Genomic DNA, 13,442 nt, shown 5'->3' with positions numbered 1-13,442 from the left:
GACACCAACAGAAGGCCTCAGCCATTTAATTGTGTGACCTTTTCGACCGAGCACTGGGTGGAGGCATCGGGAGAGAGACTGAGAGACAGAGAGAGAGAGAGAGAGAGTATTTAGTAGGAGAATGAATGAGTGATTGACTATTGGGGAGATGTACACCGCACGAGCTCATCATAATAAAACAGACAATGACATTCTGAGTGTGTGCGCCGCTGTGTGTTTATCAGTGTGTGTGTGTGTGTGTGTGTGCGCGTGTCTGTGTGCGCGCGTGTGTGTGTGCACGCGTGTGTGTGTGTGTGAGAGAGAGAGAGAGAGAGAGAGAACGCTCATGCAGTGTGTGAGCCCACTCGTGTGTGTGTTGCACAATTTGATCAGTTTTCACAAAGCATTCTCTATTCTCCACCCTCCCACAGGGCTTATTGGTAATACAGTAAAGACGACATGAACAAAATAAAGAATTATATATATATATTCACACACACACACACACCCACCCACCAGTAAGGTATATTAATACCAGTAAGACACCCGAGGGCGAGAAGCGACACTTGCACGCATTCCGCATGGGTGACAGCAGACTGCTGGGCGTTCTGTATGGAGCGTGTCTTTGGGTGTACAGCTGGGTTTGTTGAGGTCAGATCAACATGATGTCAGAACAGGTCAGCTCCATAATAATACAGTATGGAGATCTAAGGGTGCATGGCAGCGGGGGGGCAGTGTCTTGAGTGTACAGGGTTTTGATGAGGGCCCAGGTGTGGATTTGATATCTCCGACACACTGACGCATGCACTGACCTCTCGGCTAACAGCTATTTAATTCATTTTTTGGCCCGGCCAATGAATGGACAGGTATCAGTGAAAAAGGAGACACAACTAAAGAGAGACAACTAAAGTACAGTACAGTACAGCCGTCTGATCATTGCATATATACTTTGATTGGGTGCCGTCATGCTCATTTGACGGTTGTTAAGTTATATCGTGAGCTGACACCCAAACCGTATAGAGAGAATTTGATATCTCCGACACACTGAACTGAAGCACTGCCCTCTCGGCTAACAGCTATAACAACAAACTCTATAGCTACTAGAAAGATGCACAGATCTGCGTCAAAGACGTCAAAGATATAGACATGGAAGATCGCGTACATATACACATGCAGTCCAAGTATAGTTGCTTGCTCGACAGAGATAAGAGAGAGATGAAAGATAGTGTATACACAATCCGAGTTCGTCGCTCGCTCGACATGAAACATAATATAAGGACTATACAGCTTGATGTTTTCAAACCACATGACGCCGAAATTGGACTCTATACGTCACTACGCGCATTCACTATACCAGGCCCCCTCCTTTTCACCCCGCCCTCTACACCAAATCTCTTCATATAGAGAACAGCGGATCTACAAGCTCATAACGTGCTGCAACGCCCGGCACACTGGTTGGGGGGGGTTATGGTTAACTATAGGCCAAAGGACACAACTGAGATTGAGAGAGAAATAATGAAAGGACAGTAAAAAAAAAAGGGGGAAAAAAAGAGAAAAACAGAGTGAGGGCAGGAGAGCGAGAGAGATAGATAGCGAGAGAGAGAGAGATTGGCGTCGGTACCTCGTTCACCTCGCACATGTAAAATCCTTCATTAGAGAGTGATTGTCTCATCCGGCGCCAGCTTTTTTTCACAGCAGCGTGCATTTGATCCGCCGTAATTACCCCCCCCCCCCCCCCCCCTTCCGTTGAAATGATTGCATCTGGAGTTTCCACAAACTGACAACTCTATTTGGACACACAAAGTAATCCTCTTTCTTGGCTGTGAGGCTGATATACCTGAGTATAATCTGCCCAGCCAAGCGGCAAGGATTGGCAGGGAAAAAGCGCTCCCCGCTCTCCTCCTCCCCGCATGCCTATATAGCACGAGCAAGAGACACACAAACGATGGAGCTTTTCCAACTGCACACCATCCACCACCACCCCTTGTTGTCTTAATTTAGACCCTTCCTGGTGTTACGGGGCCTTGAAGCGTGTAACACCCCCCCCCCCCCCCCCCCTCTCTCATTGTAGGGGGTTCGCTGGGTGCTGGTTTTGCAGGGCTGTAATTGAATGGAGATGTAAATGGCGTCGGCGTCGACGGGGCCTATATAGCCCATTCTGACCTGAGATCAGATTCGTACGAGGTTTCCACTGGACACACACACTGGTCTGATGAACCCATTCTGACCTGAGATCAGATTCTAAAAAATGTCAGTCGCTCTTCGATTTTTCAAAAATAGCTAGACCTACAAGCTCGTAGCGCGCCACTCGGTGGCGCGCTATGAGCTTGTAGATCTGCTATTTTTCAATAGCTAAAGCATAACATGATGTTAACACCAAAATGGGTTTCCCGGTCAGAATGGGATAGTTGAGTCACAGGACGTGATCCAACAGCTTAGCCCCGCCGCGCTGTGGTGCGATCCAGAGATTTAGACCAGCCGCTTCCGCATGCCGGGGCCAATAACATGAGGCCTGGCGGGTTTTTATACAAGGCGGACGACGGATACAAAACGGATACAAGCTAGCACAACGGAGAACAGTGGTGGTAAACGCTAATACTCTCTCACTACACTGCAAAGCCTGTCATCCTCCAACATCCTCTATGGGCTCATCTCTCTCTCTCTCTCTCTCTCTCTCTCTCTCTCCGCCCCTTCTCTCTCCCTATATCTCTCTATCACAGAGAGACATGAGGCCTGGCAGGCCTGAGCTTCGCCAAAAGCTGTTCTGGTCTTTTTCTCCGTCGATGCTAAAGTATGTGAAGAAAACGGTAACTAAAAGGCTGGTTTAGCTGGGTATATGAATAAGCCGATCTACGAGCTCGTGACGTGCTGTGAGCTTGTAGATCGACGATGTCTCATACTATAATATAAATACAAGCACTGTTTCTTTGGTCTGGCAGGGGGGCGTGGCATGCTCAGCAGCATAGCCCTTTCATTAGTTTCCTGCCCATGTTTTAATTGAACATTTTCAATTAAAATATATTTTGAAAATAAGTATATATGCTTATTTTGCTTTCATTTAGGCCAGGTCAGACTTTCTCTATGCATGCGGTGTCTGAATAGAAAGGCCAATAATGCCACTAAATATTGCATTTTTTTTTTCTTTCATTTTCTATTAACCAAGTTAATGCACTATAGTCAGAGAATTCCCATTGTGATCCGAGATCTTTTTTCTTTACGACAGATGCAATTCCAGGATTCAAGGAGGAGATTGAAACTGCATCTGCATGTGTGCATCATCCAATTTGTGAAACATCGCACATCAATCAATCAACACATGTTACTGATGATGTGTTTGGGATGTTGAGACCTCTCCTGGGAGTGTGATAGGGTACACACCTATGATGTGTTTGGGATGGCTGTTTGAGACCTCTTTCCTGGGAGTGTGATAGGGTACACACCTATATGCAGACACAGTGTGACCTGCAGAGACCCCGCCCCGGGTCTATTCATAGCAAACAATTTGAAACAAATCGCAACGCACCCTCACACCTGCACGAGGTGTTAAAAGTTGAACAAGAAGATTTGTGAAAATAAATCCTCAGGGGAAAAAGGAAAAGAAAGAAGAAGAAGGAGGAGGAGGAAGGAAGGAATAAGTAATCAAGTCCACCAGCGCCTGCATGGCGAGAGGAGAGAGTAAATTCAGAGAAACGACACCTTAGAACAGCCCTTAAAAACATTCATGAACGAATGTAGGATGTGACGTATAGAGGTATATACCACAAGAATATCGTAGAACAGCACGAGGGCTACACTACGATAGGAGCCGACCAATCATATCGACGCTCGAGGGGTATAATACGATAGGAGCCGACCAATCATATCGACGCCCGAGGGGGGTACTATACCCGGAAGACTTCGCCGCTTCGCCGTGGCTTCGACAACGCCACTGAGCAACTTCCATTGAAGTCAAGTGAATAGCGCGGGCGGGCGGGCGGAGCTATGACTATAGCGAGCGAGGAGAGAGGGGGGAAGCGGAGTATAGGGAGGCGAGTAGGGGGTGGTAGGGGGGGGGGGGTAGAGGGGGGGATAAATATGGGAGGATGAAATGACTGCCATAAATAGAGCGTGGAAGCCAGGGAGGCCCATTAGCCACGGTGCTAGCAGACATGACAAGGCAATGATTCGGGGGGTAAATAGAGGCTGTTTATTCATTTAAATAGCGCTCAGCCGCGGGATGAAGCGGCCCGACGCCACCGACAGCATGCGTGATTAAAGGGGGGGGGGGGGGGGGGGGGATGTTGAGTAACGCGCAGCAACAACAACAACAATACATAATGAATAAAATAAATAAACAAACTGGTGTATCCCCATTTTATACATGCCGGGGCCGGGGGGGAGGAAATTCATTGGACATGCTGCTCAGGAGAGAGAGAGAGAGAGACGATTTGCATTTTTCAGCCACGGATTGCGCTAAATCAGCAGGGAGAGAGAAGACGGGTCTTTTCACGGCCTTTATATGTATTTATTTATATGTTTATGTATTTATCCATTTATCAATTTACACTGTCAGGGGAATGACCCCCCCCGTCAACTAATAAGGCCCAGTCTCTTGTTTAGACATCCACACTGGTAACTTAACCCAAATGGAGCCACTTGTTTGGCACAGTATGTTGAAGTGGTTTGCAATGTGAAGTCAAAACGAAATCAATTAGCTAATGCGAGAGGGTGTCACAGTGTCCATGCCTTGGTGCAGTGGTGGACAAAGTAGCCTATACTCAAACCCTGAATTTGAATAGATTAAATACAAAATAATACTCAACTATTGGGGTACTTGCTTTTTAAAAGAAAAGACGTTTTATAAAATATTCCATTATCTTTTTAATATCAATTCATTGCCGTGTTGCAATTTAATATAATTTCCCCTAAAATTGGAATGATTTTCACTATAAATACTGCTTCGTTTGTGTTGAACCTGCAGCTCGAAGGTCACACTGTATTGCAAAACGAGTGAAAACGGCCCATCAACAAGATCACCAAGCGTCACGGTCGGACACGCTGTACTGTACATGAGCTTGTACAATAACATGAACTGTACTGTACTGCCCCCTGCTCCGCTCCCTCCACTGGCTCCCGGTCGCTGCCCGCACAGAATACAAAACTCTGATGCTGGCATTCAAAGCAACCAAACGTATGGCTCCCCCATATCTTGCAAGTATGATTGAACCCTACAAACCCTCCCGCGCACTCAGATCAGCCAACACGGGGAAGCTGGAAGTACCCTCACTAAAAACGCCGGGACAGCGCTCCACACGTCCCAAACTCTTCTCCCTTCTGGCTCCAAAACTGTGGAATGCACTTCCCATTGCAGTCAGAACTGCAGCATCACTCCCAATCTTCCGCCCTAGTCTGAAAACCCACCTTTTCAGACTCCATCATGGCCCATAGCACTTACCCTACCCCCTTAGATAGCATTTCTGTAGACTTAGATAGCATTTGATACAGACTCATAGCATGTTATGTAGACAGCACTAGAATTGCATTGTATATAGTCATAGCACGCCATAGTACATATGTATAGCACTAGAATTTCGCCGGCCTTCGGCCGGCGAATCCTAGTTACATTGCAGCGCAATATGGGAAGAAGGAAATTGCGGGAGTTGACAGAATTATTATAATAACAGAAAGTGTTTTTTATTTCTCATAAATACGCAAACATGGTGAAACAACTACAGTCACAGAGAGCAGTGCCATGGTAGCTGCTGCCTGCTAACGATGCAAACAACAGCCTTGCCTGTCGTGTGTGTGACTGTGTGTGTGTGTGTGTGTGTGTGTGTGTGTGGGGGGGGGGGATAGCACTATTTTTCGACATTTTACTGTGTCATAAATATTTACATCTGTAGCCTATATTGTGATTACATTTGACCGTACATTTGACTCTTGTGTTATATTCGTGTGAAATATTCAGTAAAGTATTGTGGTGAAATATTCACCCCAAGTTGATAAGATATGCAGAGAATATAATACCAAGAACCCCCAGTTTGAAATGCATTAGGCCACAGACCCCCATTTTCTACCATTTGCTCTCTGGGAAAATCAGGGTCCATTTGGTTCCATTTGTATGCTCTTGGAGTATGATGACTGTGCTAACAGTATTATCATAAAATATGTCTCAGTTTGAAGATTAAAAAAAACATATTTCATATGTGTGAGCTTGTAAAGTAGAACGTTCAACCTAGAGACAGTGTTGCCAAGTCTGATCATTATAAGCTACTTTGGCTATTGGTAGTCCTTGACATGGAAATGTTTGAGTTCCACTGCTCTGAAACAACATTAGACAACAAAGTTTGACAGTCAACACGATAATTGATGATTTTAAGACTAATTTCCGGACCATTTCTGATTTACCTACTTTGAACTGGCCTCTTAACATTTTTATATACCTGGTTGCTTGTTTCACTCTCACATCCACGGTATGTGGCAACCCTGTTTTTTTAAAAAGATCGGCCGATTCCGATCCCGATCCCGATCTTTTGTAATATTTTTTTTAATTTAATAGTATTTATTTATTTTTATTTTTTATTTTACTTATAAAAAAACCTGGCAACCCGCGCCCGCGGTCATTTCCCGCTAGCCTGAGCGGAGCTCCCTAGCCTGCTGGAGGGGCTCCCATCATCCCATGCACCCTCGAGAGAAAAAAAAAGGAAAATAAATGCAGCCTTGAGCCTACCAAATATGTTGTGGTCTTGTGGAGCTGCTTGATCACCTCCTCCCCCTCTTTTCCCCAAAAAGCCAATCCCAATAAATCCAAAAGTAGTGTGATTCTGTGTGCCTCAGCCTAATTACTAACGGAGAAACTATCAGTCTTATCCGAAATATGTCAATCGTTGTCAACTCAACACGTGTTGACAACGCATTGTAAACAGAAACTGTGTGTCACACCAAAAGTGGTGACTTATAGAATTCTGTAGCATTCACATGTAACAACACACGTTGTGTGTCTGAGTGAGGGGGCCTTCGATTGAACAAAGGGGGCTTCTGACTGTGTCGCTTACTCGCCTCCCCTCTGTCAGAGGAGGAAGCGACGCGCAGCCGTCGGGAACCCCCCCCAAACCGACTGCCCCCCCGCCCTCCCGAAAACCGTGAATTGCATAGGCTCATCTTACTGGCTGGCTGCAACATGCACATTTCTAAGAAAGTTGTGTCAGGCCAGGGCACACTACTTGTCTAACAATTTGGAGCTCCCTTTGCTAACTACTGGACTGGAGATGATGAGCTCTGTCCCTTTCTCTCCGTCTCCCTCCCTCGCTGGGGTGAAGACGTGCGTGCTCTTTCTCGCTCTCTCTCTCTTTTCTCTCTCTCTCCCCCCTCCCTCCCTGGTGTGTGTGTGTGTGTGTGTGGGGGGGGGGGGGGGGGGGTATTCGTTGCGCTGCCAGTGCTATACTTCTCCATTAAGCGGTGCAGAACCGAGAAAGTGACACATTATATTTGTATGTAAACGGCGCAGATTTTTGCTTTGGAGATCGGTTTCGCGGATCGGTGGATTTTGCACGGCCGATCCGATCCGATCGACTCGCCCATATAAATAAAAAGCAAGATGGCTGCCGATTGCGAGCTGAGAGACGGAGAAAATAGTGACGTGTGAGCCGGGGGCGGGCCTCTGACAACAGCATGAACACAGGGCAGTGTTGCCAGGTTTGCGAATTGTAAGCGAGTTGTAGTGTGTGCAAGTAGCCTGGTTAAAAGGCCTTGTTTGTGCCGCTGTTGGGGCAACAGAACATGTCGACCAGTTTCTGTCAACCGCTTTTGGTCAGGTGACCAACTCCACAAATGTTAAATTAGATAGTAGTATATATGTATAGTTTATATGTATAGTTTCATTATATAGATATTTCACTGTTACTTTCTTAGCTTACGCATGTTTCATGATAAATGCTTTTATGTGATGTATTCCCATGCTTTTGTTCTTGCTTAATGTAAGTCGCTCTGGATTAAGAGCGTCTGCTAAATGCCTAAATTGTAAATTGTACATGAGCTTGTACAATAACATAAATTTATAGGCAGAGACGAGCTTCACACATCCCCCTCCTTACCGTCATGTGACTGTACACACAATTGCCGGTATACAGTACAAGTACTGTAACGTACAGCATTAAGTCTAATACTCGCCCCCAGAGGTGCCTATAAGCATGCGAGGCGGCATTTGGGATGATTGAATATATTTTGGGACGAATTGTCATCCAATTTATCTCTACTCGCAGATCTCTCTCTCTCTCTCTCTCCCACCAAGTCCCTAAGCACACAGTTACCCATGCTCGCTCACCCAGTAAACAGACACAGTTTTCTCACTCTCCACCAGAACGCAGAATAGTAGCTATAGCTTTTCCCACTGAATCTCTACGACAGCGTCTTGAATCATTTTGTTGATATAGAACAACAGTTTGTTCACAGAACTAAACATATCTTTAACCCATTCTGACCGGGAACCCGTTTTGGTGTTAGCATCATGTCGTGCTTTAGCTATTGAAAAATAGCAGATCTACAAGCTCATAGCGCGCCACCGAGTGGCGCGCTACAAGCTTGTAGGTCTGCTATTTTTGAAAAATCGAAGAGCGACTGACATTTTTAGAATCTGATCTCGGGTCAGAATGGGTTCATCAGACCAGTGTGTGTCCAGTGGAAACCTCGTATGAATCTGATCTCGGGTCAGAATGGGTTAAGCACCGTCGTGATGCACTGTTGTGGCACTACCAGGTATACAGCAGAGAGTGTTAGAGGGGCAGGGGCTGAAATCCAGTTAAATCCGTGCACACTTTTGGACAACAATGGCGAAAATAGCAGATCTACAAGCTCACAATGAGTGGTGCTGCGACGCATTGAGAGCTTGTAGATCGGCTATTTCCGGGGCGCAACAGAGCACTCTTTTAGCTAGTGGAGATGCGGTGTACGGCCGGGATTTCGAAAACAAATTAGTTCAGCGCAAAATGCACCGTTCCAAGTTCAGTAAATTGCCAGGCATTTCAAGCAAGTGTGACTGCGAATGTGGTTTTAGTTTTGGACGCAAAAAACAACACAACATTCAGAATCCGATGTCCTGAATAGAACAGGCTCGAACAGATCTCGATGTAGATTCTCACAACAGGTAGTTTTCCCCTTCTCTTTTTTCGGTCATGAAATGTAGACACAATGAGAGCGTCTGTCCCTTTCAGCAGGAGACTTGCGGGGGTCGACGCGGCCAGATCTCTGGAGCGGAGGCCCAGACAGACGGCACGGAGAAATGAGATGTTTCTGTATACGCTTGGAGAAGAGAGAGAGAGAGAGAGAGAGAGAGAGAGAGAGAGAGAGAGAGAGAGAGAGAGACTCCTCTGGAGAGGGCCGTGCGTTGTGATTTTGTGGTCCCAGGCCATGTGAGGTCACTAATAAGGACATGTTTATGCAAAAAGTGCCAGTACACTGTAGCTCTTTGCCCCCCCCCCGCCCCCCGCCCCCCCCCATCCCCACATAACATCCCTGTCTCTCTCCCTTCTCTCTGTTTTCAATTATTTACAGTTTTTGAGAGAGAGAGAGAAAGAAAGAAAGAAACGAGTGGAATAAGCAGTGGAAGCTTCTGGACATCCCTGAAGCCTCGCCGCACTTCTCTCTGAAACCTCCATGCATCTTAAAGTTAATAAAGCAATATCTCGAGTACGTTTTATACGCGCCTCTTTTAATACAAGACGTACTGCACTGCACAGCCGGCGAGAGGTACTGTACGTGTCTGTGTGTGTGGTGTGTAAGCATGTGCGTGCGTGTGTGTGTGTGTGTGTGTGCGCGCGCGTGCGTAGCACAAGGTGCACATGACTTCCCATAAGGCAGTGCATGGCTGTCTGTCTGTCTCTCTCCTCCCTTTCTATTGAGGGTATGCGCGTGACATCATCGTCAAACCAGGAAGTTATGCGGGAACACCTGCTGAGTGCCAAAGAACTACTTTCTGGCCTTCACAGCCCATACATCCAAACAGAAAAGTCCAATATGATTGGGTTAAATGACGTCGAACTGATCACTTTGCCACTCGATTTGCCATTAACTCTATGCATGCGCATATACCCTCTATAGGGCAAAGCCACATGGACCCTTAAAGGTGTAGTGAAACGGAAATGGTGGGCATTTTATTTTGAGTTTCAGCTGGAAACGCTGGGCTCTGAAGTTTCTGAACCAATCAGAGTGTTGCATGCCTCCAGGCTATGGGTCCTATACGTCAGTGGTTTGTTTACAAAGTGACAGAGAGACGGCAGAAAAGCTGTTTTTTCTAACCTGTACACAATACATAATTATGTTAGCGTGAGGATTAGGTTGAAAACGAGTAATACACTGTCTGGATGTCATCTTCAACTGGATTAAAAACTGAGGATTTCTGTAACCAGTAGCACCTGTGTTCTGACGGACGCACAGATATGGGAATCAAACTGGTGAGCTACGATCTATAGTGACGCTCGAGTCTATAGTGTTATGGTTCAAATGGCCACATAAACGTAAAAAAAGAACAGACACATTTATAAAATTATCATTCTAAAGTGCGCGGCGCACAGGCACGCGGGAAAGCACGTTGAGTGTATATCCGAGCCACTGCATGTAATCCGAATAATGCGGTCAAAGACGTATACACTATACACACACCAGTAGGTGGACTGTGGAGGGAGGGGGCATCGCTGCTGTGGACTAAAGGGGAGCTTCTGCAGGGTGGAGGATTTGGAGGAGAGGCTTGACTGGGGATCCTCATAAATCACCGTCTAGCTGCAGGGTTCTGACAAGCCTGTATACGACGGCTTTATCCTGCCTGCTGTTTATGCATATCCACTGGATATCCAAGTCCTCTATACTCCTCTCTGCTACTCGGATATCCCACCTCCTCCTCTACTCTACTCCTCTCTGCTACTTGGATATCCCACCTCCTCCTCTCCTCTACTCCTCTCTGCTACTCTGATATCCCACCTCCTCCTCTCCTCTACTCCTCTCTGCTACTCAGATATCCCACCTCCTCCTCTACTCTACTCCTCTCTGCTACTCGGATATCCCACCTCCTCCTCTCCTCTACTCCTCTCTGCTACTCGGATATCCCACCTCCTCCTCTCCTCTACTATACTCTCTGCTACTCGGATATCCCACCTCCTCCTCTACTCTACTCCTCTCTGCTACTCGGATATCCCACCTCCTCCTCTACTCTACTCCTCTCTGCTACTCGGATATCCCACCTCCTCCTCTACTCTACTCCTCTCTGCTACTCGGATATCCCACCTCCTCCTCTCCTCTACTCCTCTCTGCTACTCTGATATCCCACCTCCTCCTCTCCTCTACTATACTCTCTGCTACTCGGATATCCCACCTCCTCCTCTACTCTACTCCTCTCTGCTACTCGGATATCCCACCTCCTCCTCTCCTCTACTCCTCTCTGCTACTCGGATATCCCACCTCCTCCTCTACTCTACTCCTCTCTGCTACTCGGATATCCCACCTCCTCCTCTACTCTACTCCTCTCTGCTACTTGGATATCCCACCTCCTCCTCTCCTCTACTCCTCTCTGCTACTCTGATATCCCACCTCCTCCTCTCCTCTACTCCTCTCTGCTACTCAGATATCCCACCTCCTCCTCTACTCTACTCCTCTCTGCTACTCGGATATCCCACCTCCTCCTCTCCTCTACTCCTCTCTGCTACTCGGATATCCCACCTCCTCCTCTCCTCTACTATACTCTCTGCTACTCGGATATCCCACCTCCTCCTCTACTCTACTCCTCTCTGCTACTCGGATATCCCACCTCCTCCTCTACTCTACTCCTCTCTGCTACTCGGATATCCCACCTCCTCCTCTACTCTACTCCTCTCTGCTACTCGGATATCCCACCTCCTCCTCTCCTCTACTCCTCTCTGCTACTCTGATATCCCACCTCCTCCTCTCTACTATACTCTCTGCTACTCGGATATCCCACCTCCTCCTCTCCTCTACTCCTCTCTGCTACTCGGATATCCCACCTCCTCCTCTCCTCTACTCCTCTCTGCTACTCAGATATCCCACCTCCTCCTCTACTCTACTCCTCTCTGCTACTCAGATATCCCACCTCCTCCTCTACTCTACTCCTCTCTGCTACTCAGATATCCCACCTCCTCCTCTACTCTACTCCTCTCTGCTACTCGGATATCCCACCTCCTCCTCTCCTCTACTCCTCTCTGCTACTCAGATATCCCACCTCCTCCTCTCCTCTACTCCTCTCTGCTACTCGGATATCCCACCTCCTCCTCTCCTCTACTCCTCTCTGCTACTCAGTTATCCCACCTCCTCCTCTCCTCTACTCCTCTCTGCTACTCGGATATCCCTCCTCCTCCTCTACTCTACTCCTCTCTGCTACTCGGATATCCCACCTCCTCCTCCTCTACTCTACTCCTCTCTGCTACTCTGATATCCCACCTCCTCCTCTCCTCTCTGCTACTCTGATATCCCACCTCCTCCTCTCCTCTACTCCTCTCTGCTACTCTGATATCCCACCTCCTCCTCTCCTCTCTGCTACTCTGATATCCCACCTCCTCCTCTCCTCTACTCCTCTCTGCTACTCTGATATCCCACCTCCTCCTCTCCTCTACTCCTCTCTGCTACTCGGATATCCCACCTCCTCCTCTCCTCTACTCCTCTCTGCTACTCAGATATCCCACCTCCTCCTCCTCTCCTCCTCCTCTGCACTATATGTTTTGCCAACGCACAACGTATGTTTTGTAACTTGCGACGCAGCGACACTTTGGGTTACGCGGCCGTGCATGAAGCTCGTTTTGAAAAGAGCAAAAAACAAAAAGGCAATCCTGGGAATAGAATTCGAGAAAAAATAATCGAGTTACATTGACGCTAATACGGAGGCGGTCTGTTCATTTCCGGTTTTATCGATCGCCTAGCATATAGCAACAATCTGCCATCACAATTTGCGTCCTCAACTTTTCCGTCTTCACTTTATCTGCCCTCACTTTTATCTTCAATATGTATAGCCTATACTTTGCCCCGGCCAATCAAATCATCGCTACGGTGTGATCAGCCAATCACAACAAGCCAATGTTTGTGTTTATACACAAACCCGGAAAGCTGGGGCATAGCGGTCCACACGTCGGGAACCTCTCTCTGCCAAAGACGGTCTATGCTGGGCGAACTTCATTGGAGCCACTAGAGGCGAAATGGTACAACAAACCCTACAAATGGTCTCCTAAATATAGTAGGCGTGGTTTGCTTCTCCCCGACCCCCCCCCCCCCCTCTCTCCCAGGCTGACAACAACACTAGTCTTTTTTTATTGGGCTAAAATATTGTCTATATACATATATCAATGAATCCACTTGGTGACCGGCTGTTAGTATTGGGCAATTTGTTTTATATAGGTTTCTTGTGACCCTATACCATTAAAATGTAAAACTTTCCTTTTGCTTTAAGTAGCATGTGACATGTCAAACTATAGGGGGTTTTCATGATTCTG

Source organism: Protomyctophum bolini (genome assembly GCF_963924005.1).
Source record: "Protomyctophum bolini genome assembly, chromosome: 23".
Classification (NCBI taxonomy): Eukaryota; Metazoa; Chordata; class Actinopteri; order Myctophiformes; family Myctophidae; genus Protomyctophum; species Protomyctophum bolini.
The sequence above is the reverse complement of the archived record's forward strand: the minus strand, read 5'-3'. Positions refer to the sequence as shown.